General features: G+C 37.4%; 1 pseudogene; it reads left to right on the top strand.

Moving 5' to 3' along the window:
- Nucleotides 1–543: 543 nt before the first annotated feature.
- LOC105536975 lies at nucleotides 544–13,408 on the top strand (annotated as a pseudogene).
- The last annotated feature ends 1,664 nt before the right edge of the window (nucleotides 13,409–15,072 follow it).

Raw genomic sequence — 15,072 nt, 5'->3', positions numbered from 1 at the left:
GAGTTATTTTCTGTAGTTCACTTTCCCACTTGGGAATTGTACAATTCAGGCCACAGGAGAGTACACTGACCCTTATAATTTCTAAACCAGCTTAGAGAGTGGCCAGGAGATTGTGAGAATAAACTGCTCCATGTAGTGTTCCACACACTTCTTCAGACCAAGGCCAACTACTGAAAGATGTCATTCTTGACCCCAGCTCGTAACAAGCTGTTCATGGTCCAGGAATCTAGTGATGGCACTAGTCTTTGGCATTTGAGACTTGGGCTTGGGATTAGAGAATTAGGGCTTGAGTAGTGAAGGGGATAGATTCCACAATCAGAACTGAGAAATAAATATAGTGTGAACTCCAGACACTGGCAAAGGAACTGGGTTTCCCCCCTTGGGACCTGAGCAGGAAGACAGTTGCCAGAGAGGCTTGGTATTAAGCCGAGCTGTGTCTCTGTTGGCCTGGGTCTGTGTTACAGACTAAATGCAGTTGGCCATGAGTATCCCAATTGGCTGTCACAGTTGAGTTGGGTAAGAGAACCCTATGAGGATTAGAGCATGAGAGAGAAGCAAATACCACTCTCATCAGCCAAAGCTGTGGTTGATGTGTATATTTATGAGGTACATGAGATATTTTGGTACAGGAATACAATGTGTAATAATCACATCATGTAAAGTTGAGCATCCAAAACCTCAAATATTTATCCTGTGTTACAAACAAACCAATTATACTATTTTAGTTATTTTAAAAAGGACAATTAAATTATTGCTGACTAAAATCATCCTGTTGTGCTATCAAATACTATGTCTTATTTATTCTTTCTTACTATTTTATTTTGTGGCCATTAACTATTACCACCTATCCCTGCCCTCCCACCACCCTTCCCAGCCTCTGGTAACCATACCTTTACTTTCTATCTCCGTGAGTTAAATTTATTTGATTATTAGCTCCTACAGATAGGTGAAAACATGTATTTGTCTTTCTGTTCCTGGTTAATTTTACTTAGCATAATGCATCCCAGTTCTGTCCATGTTGTTGCAAATGATGGGATATCATTCTTTTTCTGACTGAATAGTGCTCCATTTTGTATAAGTGTGATATTTTCTTTATCCATTCACCTGTGGACAGACACTTAAGTTGTTTTCAAACCTTGGCTATTGTGAATAATGCTGCAATAAACATGAGAGTGCAGATATCTCTTTGAAATGTTGATTTTCTTATTTCAGGATATATACTTAGGAGTGGGAGTTCTAGATTATATCCTAGTTTTATTTTTAGTACTTGAGGAATCTCCAAACTGTTTTTCATAGTGGTTATACTAACTTACATTCCTAGCAACAGGTAAATAAGGTAGTGTATACAGGTTTCCTTTTCTCCACATCCTCACTAGCGTTTGTTATTCCCTGTCTTTTGGATAAAAGCCATTTTAACTGGGGTGAGATGAGATCTCATTGTAGTTTTGATTTACATTTCTCTGATGATCAATGAAGTTGAACACCTTCTTATATGCCTGTTTTTCATTTGTTTGTCTTTCTTCAAGAAATGTCCATGCAAATATTTTGCTCATTTTTAATCAGATGATTTTCCTATAGAGTTGTTGAGCTCTTTCTATATTCTGCTTATTAATCCCTTGTCAGATGGGTAGTTTGCAAATATTTTCTCCCATTCTGTGGATTGCCCCTTCACTTTGTTGATTTTTTCCTTTGCTATGTCCATTTAACTTGATATAATTTAACTTGATGTCCATTTAACTTGATGTAATTCCATTTGTCTATTTTTGCTTTGGTTGCCTGTGCTTGTAGAGCATTACTCAATAAATTGTCACCCAGATCAATGTCCTGGAGAGTTTCCCTAAAGTTTTCTTGTAGTTGTTTCAAAGTTGGAGGTTTTATATTTGATTTTTGTATATAGCGAAACACAGGAGTCTAGTTTTATTATTCCACATATAAATATCTAGTTTTCCCAGCACCACTTATTGAGGAAACTATTCTTTCCCCAATGTGTGTTCGTGGAATCTTTGTCAAAAATGTGTTCACTGTAGATGTATGGATTGACTTCTGGATTCTCTATTTTGGTGCACTGGTTTGTGTGTTTCTTTTTATGCCAGTACTGTATTAGTCCATTTTCATGCTGATAAAGACATACCTGAGACTGGGCAATTTACAAAAATAAAGAGGTTTAATGGACTTATAGTTCCACGTGACTAGGTAGGCCTCACAATCATCATGGAAAGTGGGAGTCATGTCTCACATGGCAGCAGACAAGAGAAGAGAATTTGTACAGAGAAACTTCCCTTTATAAAACCATGACATCTCATGAGACTTATTCACTATCACAAGAATAGCTTGGGAAAGACTCACCCCCATGATTCAGTCGGGATCTCTCCCAAACATTTGGAAACTGTGGAAGCTAAAATTTGTGATGAGATTTGTTTGGGGATACAGCCAAATCATATCACTCTTCCCATGGCCCTTCCCAAATCTCATGTCCTCACAATTCAAAACAAATCATGCCTTCCCAACAGTCCCCCAAAGTCTTAACTCATTTTAGCATTAACTCAAAAGCCCACAGCCCAAAGTCTCATCTGAGATAAGGCAAGTCCCTTCTGCCTATGTGCCAATAAAATCAAAAGAAAGTTAGTTACTTCCTAGATACAATGAGGGTAGAGGCATTGGATAAATACACCCATTCCAAATGGAAATTCCAATGACAAATTGGCCAAAAAAAAGGGGCTAACAGCCCCATGCAAGTCCAAAATCCAGTGGGGCAGTCAAATCTTAAAGCTCCAAAGTGATCTCCTTTGACTCCATGTCTCACATCCAGATGCAAGAGGTGGGTTCCCGTGGTCTTAGGCAGTCCTGCCTCTGTGGCTTTGCAGGGTACAACCTCCCTCCCAGTGGCTTTCACAGGCTGATGTTGAGTGTCTGTGGCTTTTCAGGGCACACAGTGCAAGCTGTTGGTGGATCTACCATTCTGGGATATGGAGAATGGTGGCCCTCTTATCACAGATCCACTCAGCAATGCCCCGGTGGGGACTCTGTGTGGGAGTGCCCATACCACATTTCCCTTCTGCACTGCCCTAGCAGAGGTTCTCCATGAGCACTCCACCCTACAGCAAACTTCTACCTGAACATCCAGGCATTTCCATAATCCTCTGAAATCTAGGCAGAGGTTTCCAAACTTCAGTTGTTGACTTCTGTGCACCCATGAGTCTCAACACTATGTGAAAGCTGAAGGCTTGGGACTTGCACCTTCTGAATCCATGGCCTGAGATGTAGGTTGGCCCCTTTTAGTCATGACTGGAGCAGCTGGGGTGCAGGACACAAAGGCCCTAGGGTTCAAACAGCAGAGCAACTCTTGGTCTGGCCGACAAAACCATTTTTTTTTCTTGTAGGCCTCCAGGTCTGTAATGGGAGGGGATGCTGCAAAGGTCTCTGACATGAGCTGGAGACATTTTCCCCATTGTCTTGGTGATTAGCATTTGGCTTCTCATTATTTATGCAAATTTCTACAGCTGGCTTGAATTTCGCCTCAGAAAATGGGATTTTCTTTTCTATCACATTGTCAGGCTGCAAATTTTCTGAACTATTATGTTCTGTTTCCCTTTTAAAACTGAATGCCTTTAATAGTACCCAGGTCACCTCTTCATTGCTTTGCTGCTTAGAAATTTATTCTGCCAGATACCCTAAATCATCTCTCTCAAGTTCAAAGTTTCACAAATCTCTAGGACAGAAGGAAAATGCTGCCAGTCTCTTTGTTAAAACATAATAACAGTCACCTTTGCTTCAGTTCCCACAAGTTTCTCATCTCCATCTGAGAACACCTTAGCCTGGGTTTCATTGTCCATATCATTATCAGCATTTTGGTCAAAGCCATTGACAAGTCTCTAGGGAGTTCCAAACTTTCCCACATTTTCTTTTCTTCTTCTGAGCCCTCCAAACTGTTCTAGCCTCTCCGTTACCCAGTATCAAAGTCACTTCCACATTTTCAGGTATTTTTTCAGCAGTGCCTCACTCCTGGTATGAATTTACTATATTAGTCCATTTTCACACTGCTGACACAGACATACGTAAGACTGGGCAATTTACAAAGAAAGAGGTTTAATGGACTCATAGTTTCACATGGCTGGGTAGGCCTCACAATCATGGCACAAGGTGAAAGGCATGTCTCACATGGCAGGAAACAAGATGAGAGAACTTGTGCAGGGAAACTTTCCTTTATAAAACTATCACATCTCATGAGACCTATTCACTATCATGAGAATAGCAGGGGAAAGAACCACACCCCATGATTCAATGACCTCCCACCGGGTCCCTCCCAAACATGTGGGAATTGTGGGAGTTACAATTCCAGATGCGATTTTCATGGGACACAGCCAAACCATATAAAGTACCATGCCATTATGATTACTAAACTGCTTTAGTATAATCTGAAGTAAGATAATGCAATTCCTCAAGTTTCATACTTTTTGCTTAGTATAGCTTTGGCTACTCTGGGTCTTTGTGGTTTGATATGAATTTTAGGATTGCTTTGTCTATTTTTGTGAAAAATGTCATAAGTATTTTGACAGATATTGCATTAAGTCTGTAGATTTAATGCTTTGGGTTGTATGAACATTTTAAAATATTGATTCTTCCAATCCATGAGCATAAAATATCTTTCCACTTTTTAGTGTCCTCTTCAATTTCTTCCATCTGTGCTTTATAGATTTTTGTTCCAGAGATCTCTTACTTCTTTGGGTAAGTTGATTCCTGTATACTTTTTTTTTTCGTAACTATTGCTAATGGGATTGCTTTCTTGATTTCTTTTTCAGATTTTTTAATGTTGGTATATACAAGTACTAATGATTTTTGTATTATTTTGCATCTTGCAACTTTACTGAATGTGTTCATTCATTCTAAGAGTTTCTTGGTGGAGTATTTAGATTTCTTTGAATATAAGGTTGCATCATCTGCAAACAAAGATAATTTGACTTCTTTCTTTTCAATTTGGATTTCAGTTTTTCTGCATTCATTATGATACTAACTATGGATTTGCACATGTGGCTTTTATTATGTTGAGGTATGTTCCTTCTATGCCCAGTTTTTCAGAGTTTTTATCAAGAAGGGATATTGAATTTTATTAAATGCTTTCTCGACATCTATTAAAATAATCACAGGATTTTTGTCCTTCATTCTGTTTATATAATGTATCACATTTATTGATTCACATATGTGGAAAAATCCTTGCATTCCTGGAATAAATCCCATTTGGTAATGATGAATGAACTTTTTAAAGTGTTGTTGAATTTGGTTTGCTAATATTTTATTGAGGATTTTTGCATCAATATTTATCAGAAATATTGGCTGGCCTGTAATTTTGTTTCCTGAATGTGTTATAATCTGGCCTTGGTATCAGGGTAATACTTGCCTTAGAGAATGAGTTTGAAAGTATTCCTCCCTTCTCTATTTCTCAGAATAGTTTGAGTAAGATTGGTATTAGTTCTTTAAATGTTTGGTAGAATTCAGCAGTTAAGTCATCAGGTCCCAAGCTCTTCTTTGCAGGTGGGCTTTACACAACATGCTAAATCTGGTTGCACGTTTTTTGTCTGTTCAGGTTTTAGATTTCTCTATTGTTCAATCTTGATAAGTTGCATGTGTGTAGGAATTTGTACATTTCTTCTAGATTTTTCAACTTATTGGTATATATTTGCACATCATAGTCATTAAAGATCCTCTGAATTTCTACAGTATCAGATATAATGTCTCCATTTTTATCTCTGATTTTATTTATTTGAATCTTATCTCTTCTTAGTCTCATTAAAGTTTTGTCATTTTTATTTAAATTTTTAGAAAACCAATATTTTGTTCCATTGATTTTTTGTATTTTTAATTTCAAATGTATTTATTTCTGCTCTAATATTTATTATTTCTTTACTTCTACTAATGATGGATTTGGTTTGTGCTTGCTTCTCTAGTTCTTTAAGATGCATCATCACGTTTTTTATTTGAAGTTTCTCTTCTATTTGATGTAGGCATGTATTGATATACATTTTCCTCTTCATCCTGTTTTGGCTGTATTTCATAGGTTTTGGTATGTTGTGTTTCCATTATCATTTGTGTCAAGAAAATTTTCAATTTATTCTTAATTTTTTTGTTGACCCACGGTTCATTCAGAAGCATATTGTTTCATTTCCACATGTTTGTACAGTTTCCAAAATTTCTCCTGTTATTGATTTCTAGTTTTCATTGTGGTCAGAGAAGATGTTTGATATTATTTCAAATTTTTCAATGTTCTAAGTCTCATTTTGTAACCTAATATATGATCTATCTTTCAGAATAATCCACATGCTGTGGAAAAAAAATGTGTATTCTGCAGCCATTGAATGAAACTTTCCGCAAATATCTATCAGATCACTTTGGTCTAAAGTGCATATTGTTTGATGTTTCTTTGATGACTTTCATCTGAAATATCTGTTCGATGCTGAAATTGGTTGTTAAACTCTTTGGCTATTATTGTATTAGAGTCTATCTTCTCTTTATCTCTAATACTTGCTTCATATATCTGGTTGCTCGAGTGTTGGGTGCATATATATTTAAAATTGTTATGTCCTCTTGCTAAATTGATGCATTTATCATTATGTGGTGACTACTTTGTCTCTTCTTACAGTTTCTGTCTTAATTTTTTTTCTCTCATGTAACTACTCCTCCCCTTTTTTGTTTTCCATTGACATAGAAGATCATTTTCTATCCCTTTATTTTCAGTCTATGTGTGTCTTTATAGGTATAGGGTGTTTTTGTTGACAATAGATCACTGGGTCTTGCTTTTCTATCCAATCAGCTACCCTTTGTCTTTTGATTTAAAAATTTAGTCCGTTTATAGTCAATGTTATTACTGGTAAGTAAAGACTTACTCCTACTATTTTGCTATTTGTTTTCTGGTTGTTTTTTGGTCTTCTCTTCCTTCTTTTCTTCCTTTCTTTCTTTATTAAAAATAATTTCTTCTAGTAATATGACTTAATTTTTTGTGTTTTAATTTTATTTTATATATGATATTACCATGACGCTTGCAAATATTATTTTGTTTTCCATTATTTTAAGCTAATAGTAACATGTTGGTATAAGGAAACCAACAAACAAGCAAAACGAAAACATAAACATTTTACCTTTTTATTTCATTTCCTAGCTTTTTTATTTTTTATATGTTATTGTACTGTCTATGTTGTGAAAGTTGTATTTATTATTTTCATTCATTTATCATTTAGTCTTTCTACTTAAGAGTTGTTTAGACACCACAGTTATGGTGTTATAATATTATTTGTGTTTCTGTGCACTTGCTATTATCTGTGAGTTTTGTACAATCCGATTATTTCTTACTGTTTATTCATGTCCTTTTTTTCTCATTGAAGTACTCCTTTTAGCATTTTTTATAGAATGGCTCTGGTGTTGATAAAATTCCTCAGCTTTTGTTTGTCTGGAGAAGTCCTTATTTCTCTTTCATGTTTGAAGGATATTTTTGCTAACTATACTCTTCTAGGGTAAGAGGGTGTTCTTTTTTTTTGTTTTGTTTTGCTTTGTTTTTGGCACTTCAAATATACCACGCCATTTTCTCCTTGCCTGTAAAGTTTCCATTGAAAAGTCTGCTATCAAATGTATTGGAGCTTCATTGTATGTTATTGGCTTGTTTTCTTTCGCTGCTTTTGGTATCCTTTCTTTATCCTTGACTTTTGGGAGTTTGATTATTAAATGCCTTCAGGTAGTCTTCTTTGGTTTAAATCTGCTTGGTGTTCTATAACCTTCCTGAACTTGGATATTGATACCTTTCCCTAGCCTTTAAAGTTCTCTAATATTATTACTTGGAATACGCTTTCTATCCCTATCTCTTTCTCTATCTCCTTTTTAAGGCAAGTAACTCTTAGATTTGCTATCCTGAGGCTATTTTCTAGATTCTATAGGCATGCTTCATTTTTAAAATTCCTTTTTCTTTTGTCTCCTCTGGCTGTGTATTTTCCAATAGCCTTCTTCAGGCTCATTAGCTCTTTCTTCTCCTTCATCCATTGAGCTATTAAAGGACTCTAATGCATTCTTCATTGTAGCGATTGCATTTTCACTCCCAGAATTTCTGTCTAATTCTTTTTAATTATTTTGATCACTTTGTTAAATTTATCTGATAGAATTCTGAATTTCTTCTCTGTGTTATCTTAAATTTCTTTGAGCTTCCTCAACACAACTATTTCAAATTCTCTGTCTAAAAGGTCACATATCGCTGTTTCTCTAGAATTGGTCCCTGGTACTGTATTTATTTCATTTGGTGCTGCCATGTTTTTCTCAATGGTCTTGATACTTGTAGACATTTGTCTGCACAGGTCATTGAAGAGTTAGGTGTTTATTTTAGTGTTCACACTCTGAGCTTTTTTGTGCCTGTCCTTTTGTTGAAGGCTTTCCAGATATCTGAAAAAAACTTGAATGTTATGATCTAAGCTGTATCTGCATTAGGGTGCACCCTAAGTTCAGTGACACTGTGGGTCTTGATGACCAGTGGTACCATCTTGATGGTCTTAGACAAGGTCTAGGAGAATTCTCTGGATTACCAAACAAAGACTTATGTTATCTTCCCTTAATTTCCCCAAACAAATGGAATCTCTGTCTCTCTGTCCTGTGGCCACAACTAGTAGGATTATGCTGGGTCAGATTTGATGCCAGCACACCACTGGGTCTCACTCAAGGCCTGCTTTAACTATTCCCTGGCTATTCCACATGTTCACTCAAAGCCCTGTGGCTCTGCAATTAGCAGGTTATAAAGCCAGCCAGACTTGTGTCTTTTCCTTCAAGGTGTCCTCTTTAGGCGAGTCCCTGAGTTGGCCCAGCAGTGTCATTTAGGAGTCAGCGACCACAGTCAAAATGTTTAGAAGGCTCTCTGGCTTACTGTGGCTGAGCTGGGACTCAATCCACAAAGTGCAGTCCTTCTCACTCTTCCTTTCTTTTTCTAGAGTCAGTGGAGCCTCACTCTGTGGCCACTACTACAGGCCCACAGGGATTACTGCCAGACTATTGCTAATGTTCCCTTAAGTCCTAAGGGCACTTCAGTCAGTGTGTGGTGAATGCTGCCTGGCCTAGAACTCACTCTTCAAAGCACTGGGCTCCCCTCTGATCCAGGGTAGGTTCAAAAATGCCATCCAAGATCCAAGGACTGGCATTGTGGACCCCAAGATGCTGTTTGGTGCTCTATACCCTGTGGCCAAGTTGGTACATAAGTTGCAAGACAAAGACTCTTTCACTTTTCCCTCTACTTTTCTCGAACAGAGGGGCCCTCTTCCAATCACCATCACAGGTGGGAATGTGCTGAATTTTACCTAATACCAACAAGTTTAAGGGTCTTACCCAAGTCCCATGAGTTACCCTTTGCATATCACTGCTGGTTATTCAAGGCCCAAGGGCTCTTTAGTTAGCCAGTGATTAGTCCTGCCAGAATTTGGTCCTTCCCTTTAAGGCAACATGTTTTCTTCCGGTCTACAGTGTGTCTAGAAATGCTATCCAGGAGCTAGGACTTTGTATGGGGTTCTCATGACTCTGACTCTTGCCCTACCCTGTTGTGGCTGAGCTGGTATCTTACATACAAGGCAAAATCTTCCCCACTCATTCTTCTTCTCCCATCAAGCAGAATGAAGGGTTCTCTTTTGGAGTCATGAGTTTTGCATGCTAGATTTAGAAGAGATGTAGCATCAGTATTCCCTAGCTGTCTTGGCTGGTGTCTCAGTAGGTTGCATTCCCCACAAGTTTCCTGGCTCTGCGCTCAGTTCAACCCTAGTACACACCCAAGATTTATATTCCTTGTGGCCTAGACTACTTTTTACATTTATTTAGGGACCCAGAGTACTTTACCCTGCAGTGGTGAGGCTTGTGAAAACTCAAGCTCCAACCACTAGAGATGTTTTAAATGCTGTCTTCATTGAGCAGGTGTCAGCTGAGTTAGTTCTGGTTTTGCTGTCTGCTATAACAGAGCAGCACCGAGTTCAACACAATGTCTAAGAATTGCTGCACTCTCCCTCCTCCAACATCTCAGATTCTTTCTCTGTGCCACATCACCACTGCTGGAGGATGGGAGAGGGGTGGTGTTGGTGATGCAGGTCTGCTTTTTCTACGTCTTCAGAGCCTCTTTCAGCAATATAAAGTTAAATCCAGTTACTGCAAGTATCTAATTTTTTTGCTCTTATGAAGGTCTTGTTTTGTGTAGATAGTTGTTGAATTCATGTCTTTGTATTGGGGGACAATTAGGGGAGCCTTCTATTCTGCTATCTTACTCTGTCTCCTCAGATGATTTTTTTTTTTATGTAGAAAACTAAGATTTTAAAAAGAAAAACCTGTTAGAACTAGTAGGGCAATTCAATAAACAGGCTGGCTACAATATCAACAAACAAAATTCAATTACATTTCTATACACTAGCAGCGAAGGATTCTGAAAGAAAATTTTTAAAAATATATTTTATTCACAATAACATCAAGTAGAATAAAATAGTTAGAAGTTAACTTAACCAGGAAGGCAAAAGAAATGTACAATGGAAACTATAAAACATTGTCAAAAGAAATGTAAAAAGGCTTAAACAAATGAAAAGATATTGTATATTCATGCATTGTAAGACTCAATATTAAGATGACAGTACTAGTCAAAGTAGTCTACAAACTTAATGCAATCCTATCAAAAATTCCAATAATGTTTTTTTCATAAATAGAAAAGAATTAAAATTTATATGGAACCACAAAAGACCACAAAATATTTTGGCTGCATATAACCGAAGCAATTTTGAACAAGAATAAAGCTGGAAGCATCATACCTCTGGATTTTAATATATGTTATAAAGGTACAATAATCCAAACAGTATAATGCTAATGTAAAAATAAAAACACAGATGAATGGAACAAACTAGAGAACCCAGAAATAAACCCACAAAAACATGATCAACTGATGCCAAGAATACACAATGGAAAAATGATAGTCTCTTCAATAAATGATGTTGAAACAACTGGATATCCATATGCAAAGGAATGAACTTGGACCATTATCCCACACCACACACAAAAATAAATTCAAAAGTAATAAAAAACTTAAATGTAAGGCTTGGAACTGTAAAACTCCTGGAAACAAGATAGAGAAAAAACTTCTGGGCATTGGTCTTGACAATGATGTCTTGAATAACGCATCAAAAGCACACACAACAAAAACAAAAATAGACAAGTAGGAATATGTCAGTCTAAAAAACTTCTGCAAAACAAGCAACCAACAAAATGAAAAGGCAATCTACAAATGAGAAAAGTTATTTGTAAACACTATATTATCTGATAAAGAGTTAATATCCAAAATAAAAGAGAAACTTCCAAGTCAAGCACACATACACACAAAAATATTCTATTAAAAAGTGGGCAAAGGAAATGAAGATACATTGCTCCAAATAAGATATACCAGTAGCCAGGAGATATATGAAAAGATATTCAACAACCCTAATCTTCAGAGAAATGAAAATCAAAATCACAATGAGATGTTACCTCACATCTCTTAGGATGGCCTTTATCCAAAAATAAAAGATAAAAAATATTGGCAAAGATGTGAAGAAAAGCAAACTCTTGTACAATGTTGGTGGGAATACAATTGGTGAAGACACCATGGGAAACAGAATGGAAATTTATCAAAAAAGTAAAACCAAAACTACCACATGGTCCAGGAACCCCACTTCTGAATATATATCCAAAGCCATTGTAAACAGGATACCTCTTGCCCCTCCTTCACCTCCTCCACCTGACACTTTGGCTGCAGGTCCTCTGGGGGCAGTTTCTCTTGACTCAGCTAGGGATCTGAGGGGACACCAACATGACTGACTGACCACCAGCTGTTGCCAGCAGCTGCCACTTCTAGCCCAGCCTACCTGGAGGGACTGAATTTACCCCAGCCTTGCCCGTGGCCCCTTGCCCTTATTCCTTGATCCTTTGCCCCTTCCCCTGCAGGTGAGCCTTGTTACAAGCTGACACTTTGATGGTCCCATCTCAATCACAGCCTATGTCCAGTGTCATAGAGTGAAATTACTTTCAGAGTTAAAAGGTTATTGAAAAACAAGATGGGAGACAGATCCCAGAGTCCTCATTAATAAAGCAAGGTAATGGAAAGAAGTCTCATCTCAGTAATTTTCTAATCCACAATGTGCACATGATAAAGCCTTACTTTATAATTTTTAATAACCATGGTGCCTTAATCATTTCTATGTTGATGAACTATTTGTGGTTTTGTTAAAAAATTGTAAACATAGCAATAATATAAACTTGGAGAACAAATTATATTTTCCTTTAATACTCAGTATCTAGTTACAAATCATAAATGCATACTCTAGGGGAAAAAATGAACCTCCAACTTTGTATTAGGACTAGTTATTTGGAGAAATAAATTAATTGGGAAAATATGGATACCTATTTCATAATGCCCAGAACCTAGTTTAAGTATAAACTTAAATTCTACCAGAAGACTTCAGAAAAAGAAAAGAAACAAGATAGAAACTTCTGGTTCTGGAAGGAAAACATCAATGAAAGCCTGATTTTCTGCAGAAGATGAAGCTTTGAGTAACATGCCAAAAAGGCAGAGGCAAGGCTGACAGTAAAATGATTTGCCTGGGCAAAAGCAAGAGATATACACATGAGCAAACTGGAACAATGAAAAGAGTTGGATGAAAAATCTGACAAACAGTGTGCTAAAAATTATGCAGGCCTTTATCTTGAAATTCTGCTCTGCAACAAACACCCTAAGTGGAAATTGATCCAGATAAGGAAGTGAGAACACCAGCAGCTTAATAGGTCCAGATACCTAACTGAGTGACTTGTCTTTGTCTAAAGTGAAAGAGAAATATAAGAAAACCATGGTTTCCAGTGCATAGTTATACAACAAGAACAATTTAGCCCACCAGATAGATACCCTCAAGCTTGTTATTGAAGAACAGGAGGAACAGATGGTGGAATTTTATAGAGATAATGAAGAATGATCAAAGAAGATAGAAAGACAGAAACATATGTGTAGTGCACTGCAGCATACAATGGATAAACTTAAGCTCTTTGACAAAGGGATGAACTTATTGTAAACATGGCTTAGTTATAATCCCCAATGGCACTTGCAGTGGTAATGTCAATCATGAATCAGTGGTTGAAGCCATCACTGTTGTGTCTCAGGAAGCTGCTCAGGTCTTGGGGTCAGCAGGAAAGGGGCCACATAAAGCTACAAAAACCTGCTAGAGAAAAGGAAGAGCTACCATCACAGTTTAGGAAACTGAAGTTGCAGTAAGAGAAAGAATAGCAGGAGTCCTCCAGGGATGATGGTACAGCAGGTGACATGGTGGAGCTGCAGAAAGACTCAGACTTGCAGTTCATCAAAATACAGAGAGATGCCAATAAGCAAATTAGTGGAAGTTGAAGATGAACTCAAAGTAGGAAAGGGGAAAGTACAATGAGAGTTCATAAACAACACTGGACAAGATTGAGGAGATGGAGATGACCCACAGCTACCTGAACAAGGGTCTAGAGAAGGTGAAGGTCAATAGGAAGGCACTTGTGGCCCAGTAATAGGAAAATCATCCTTCAACCTGGGTGGTGCTCTTTGAGGCCCTGCTCGGAGGTACTGACTCTTTTTGTCCATTGACACAAACTTTTTTCAGTACTGTTTGAAGTTTGTCATTAAAACAGGAACCTTTTATATTACAGTTTAAGAGAGAATAAAGCAGGTTTAAGTCTTCAAAAATAAACACAGATGTTTTTGTAGTTTGATTCTAGACTAAAAACTAATTCATGCTGTTTTTACTTTTTATTTCCACAATTTTAGAATCAAGTTTACTCAACATTTTCCCCCAGCTGCTTCAGTGATTGTACACTTGGAGGTGTTAAATTAAAAGTTCACAAGATCAGGCTGAGCACCGTGGCTCATGCCCATAATCCCAGCAATTTAGGAGGCTGAGGTGGGAGGATCATGAGGTCAGGAGATCGACACCAACCTGGCTGACATCGTGAAACCCCATCTCTACTAAAAATACAAAAAATTAGCTGGGTGTGGTGGCACGCACATGTAGTTCCAGCTACTTGGGAGGCTGGGGCAGGAGAATCGTTTGAACTTGGGAGGCAGAGGTTGCAGTGAGCTAAGATTGCACCACTGCACTCCAGCCTGGGCAAGGGGGAGAGAGTCTTCATTTAAAAAAAAGAAAAAAGAAAGAAAGAAAAAACCGTAAGATCTATAAATTTAGAAACAGAGACTTATAAAGGATTGCAATCTGCAAGGTGGCCATCCAGCAGGCTGGAAAGCACAGCCTCTGGCAAAGACCAAAGACAGACACTTTGAAGGAGGAAGGGTTTAGGGAGGAGCTTTACGCTGAATGGGTTGGCTAAACACACATATTTAACAGGTAAAGGAGTATCTACTAATATTCAGGAAGGCGGGCCTAATGTATGCATATTTAACAAGCATGCATATAACACATGACCTACATTCACTATGGGATGGAGACTTAACATTTAAGTGTATTACAGTTAGGCCTTAAACATCTAAGAGTCATTTCAGGACACAAAAGCACTCAAGTACGCAGCTTCTGTAAAATGGCCACAACCAGTCCATGGTCAGTGGTTTTCTTAATCATTTCTATATATTGAGAACCATATAGAAATATATTCTATATATTTCTATATTGAGAAATATAGAAATGATTAAGTGGAAATATAGAAATGACTAATTGGTCATTTCTATATTTCCTTCATTCTGAAATGTATGATTAAAGGCAAGGATTGTCTTACCAATGCGGGTTCTTCTTTGGTTACATATGAACTTTAGAGTGGTTTTTTCCAATTCTGTGAAGAAAGTCATCGGCAGCTTGTTGGGAATGGCGTTGAATTTATAAATTACCTTGGGAAGTATGGCCATTTTCACAATATTGATTCTTCATATCCATGAGCATGAAATGTTCTTCCATTTATTTGTGTCCTCTTTTATTTTGTTGAGCAGTGTTTTGTAGTTCTCCTTGAAGAGGTCCTTCACATCCCTTGTAAGTTGGATTCCTAGGTATTTTATTCTCTTTGAAGCAATTGTGAATGGGA

The sequence above is a fragment of the Mandrillus leucophaeus genome, unplaced genomic scaffold (genome assembly GCF_000951045.1).
Source record: "Mandrillus leucophaeus isolate KB7577 unplaced genomic scaffold, Mleu.le_1.0 Scaffold1669, whole genome shotgun sequence".
Classification (NCBI taxonomy): Eukaryota; Metazoa; Chordata; class Mammalia; order Primates; family Cercopithecidae; genus Mandrillus; species Mandrillus leucophaeus.
Note: the sequence above shows the minus strand (reverse complement) of the source record. Positions and strands in the feature narration are given on the sequence as shown.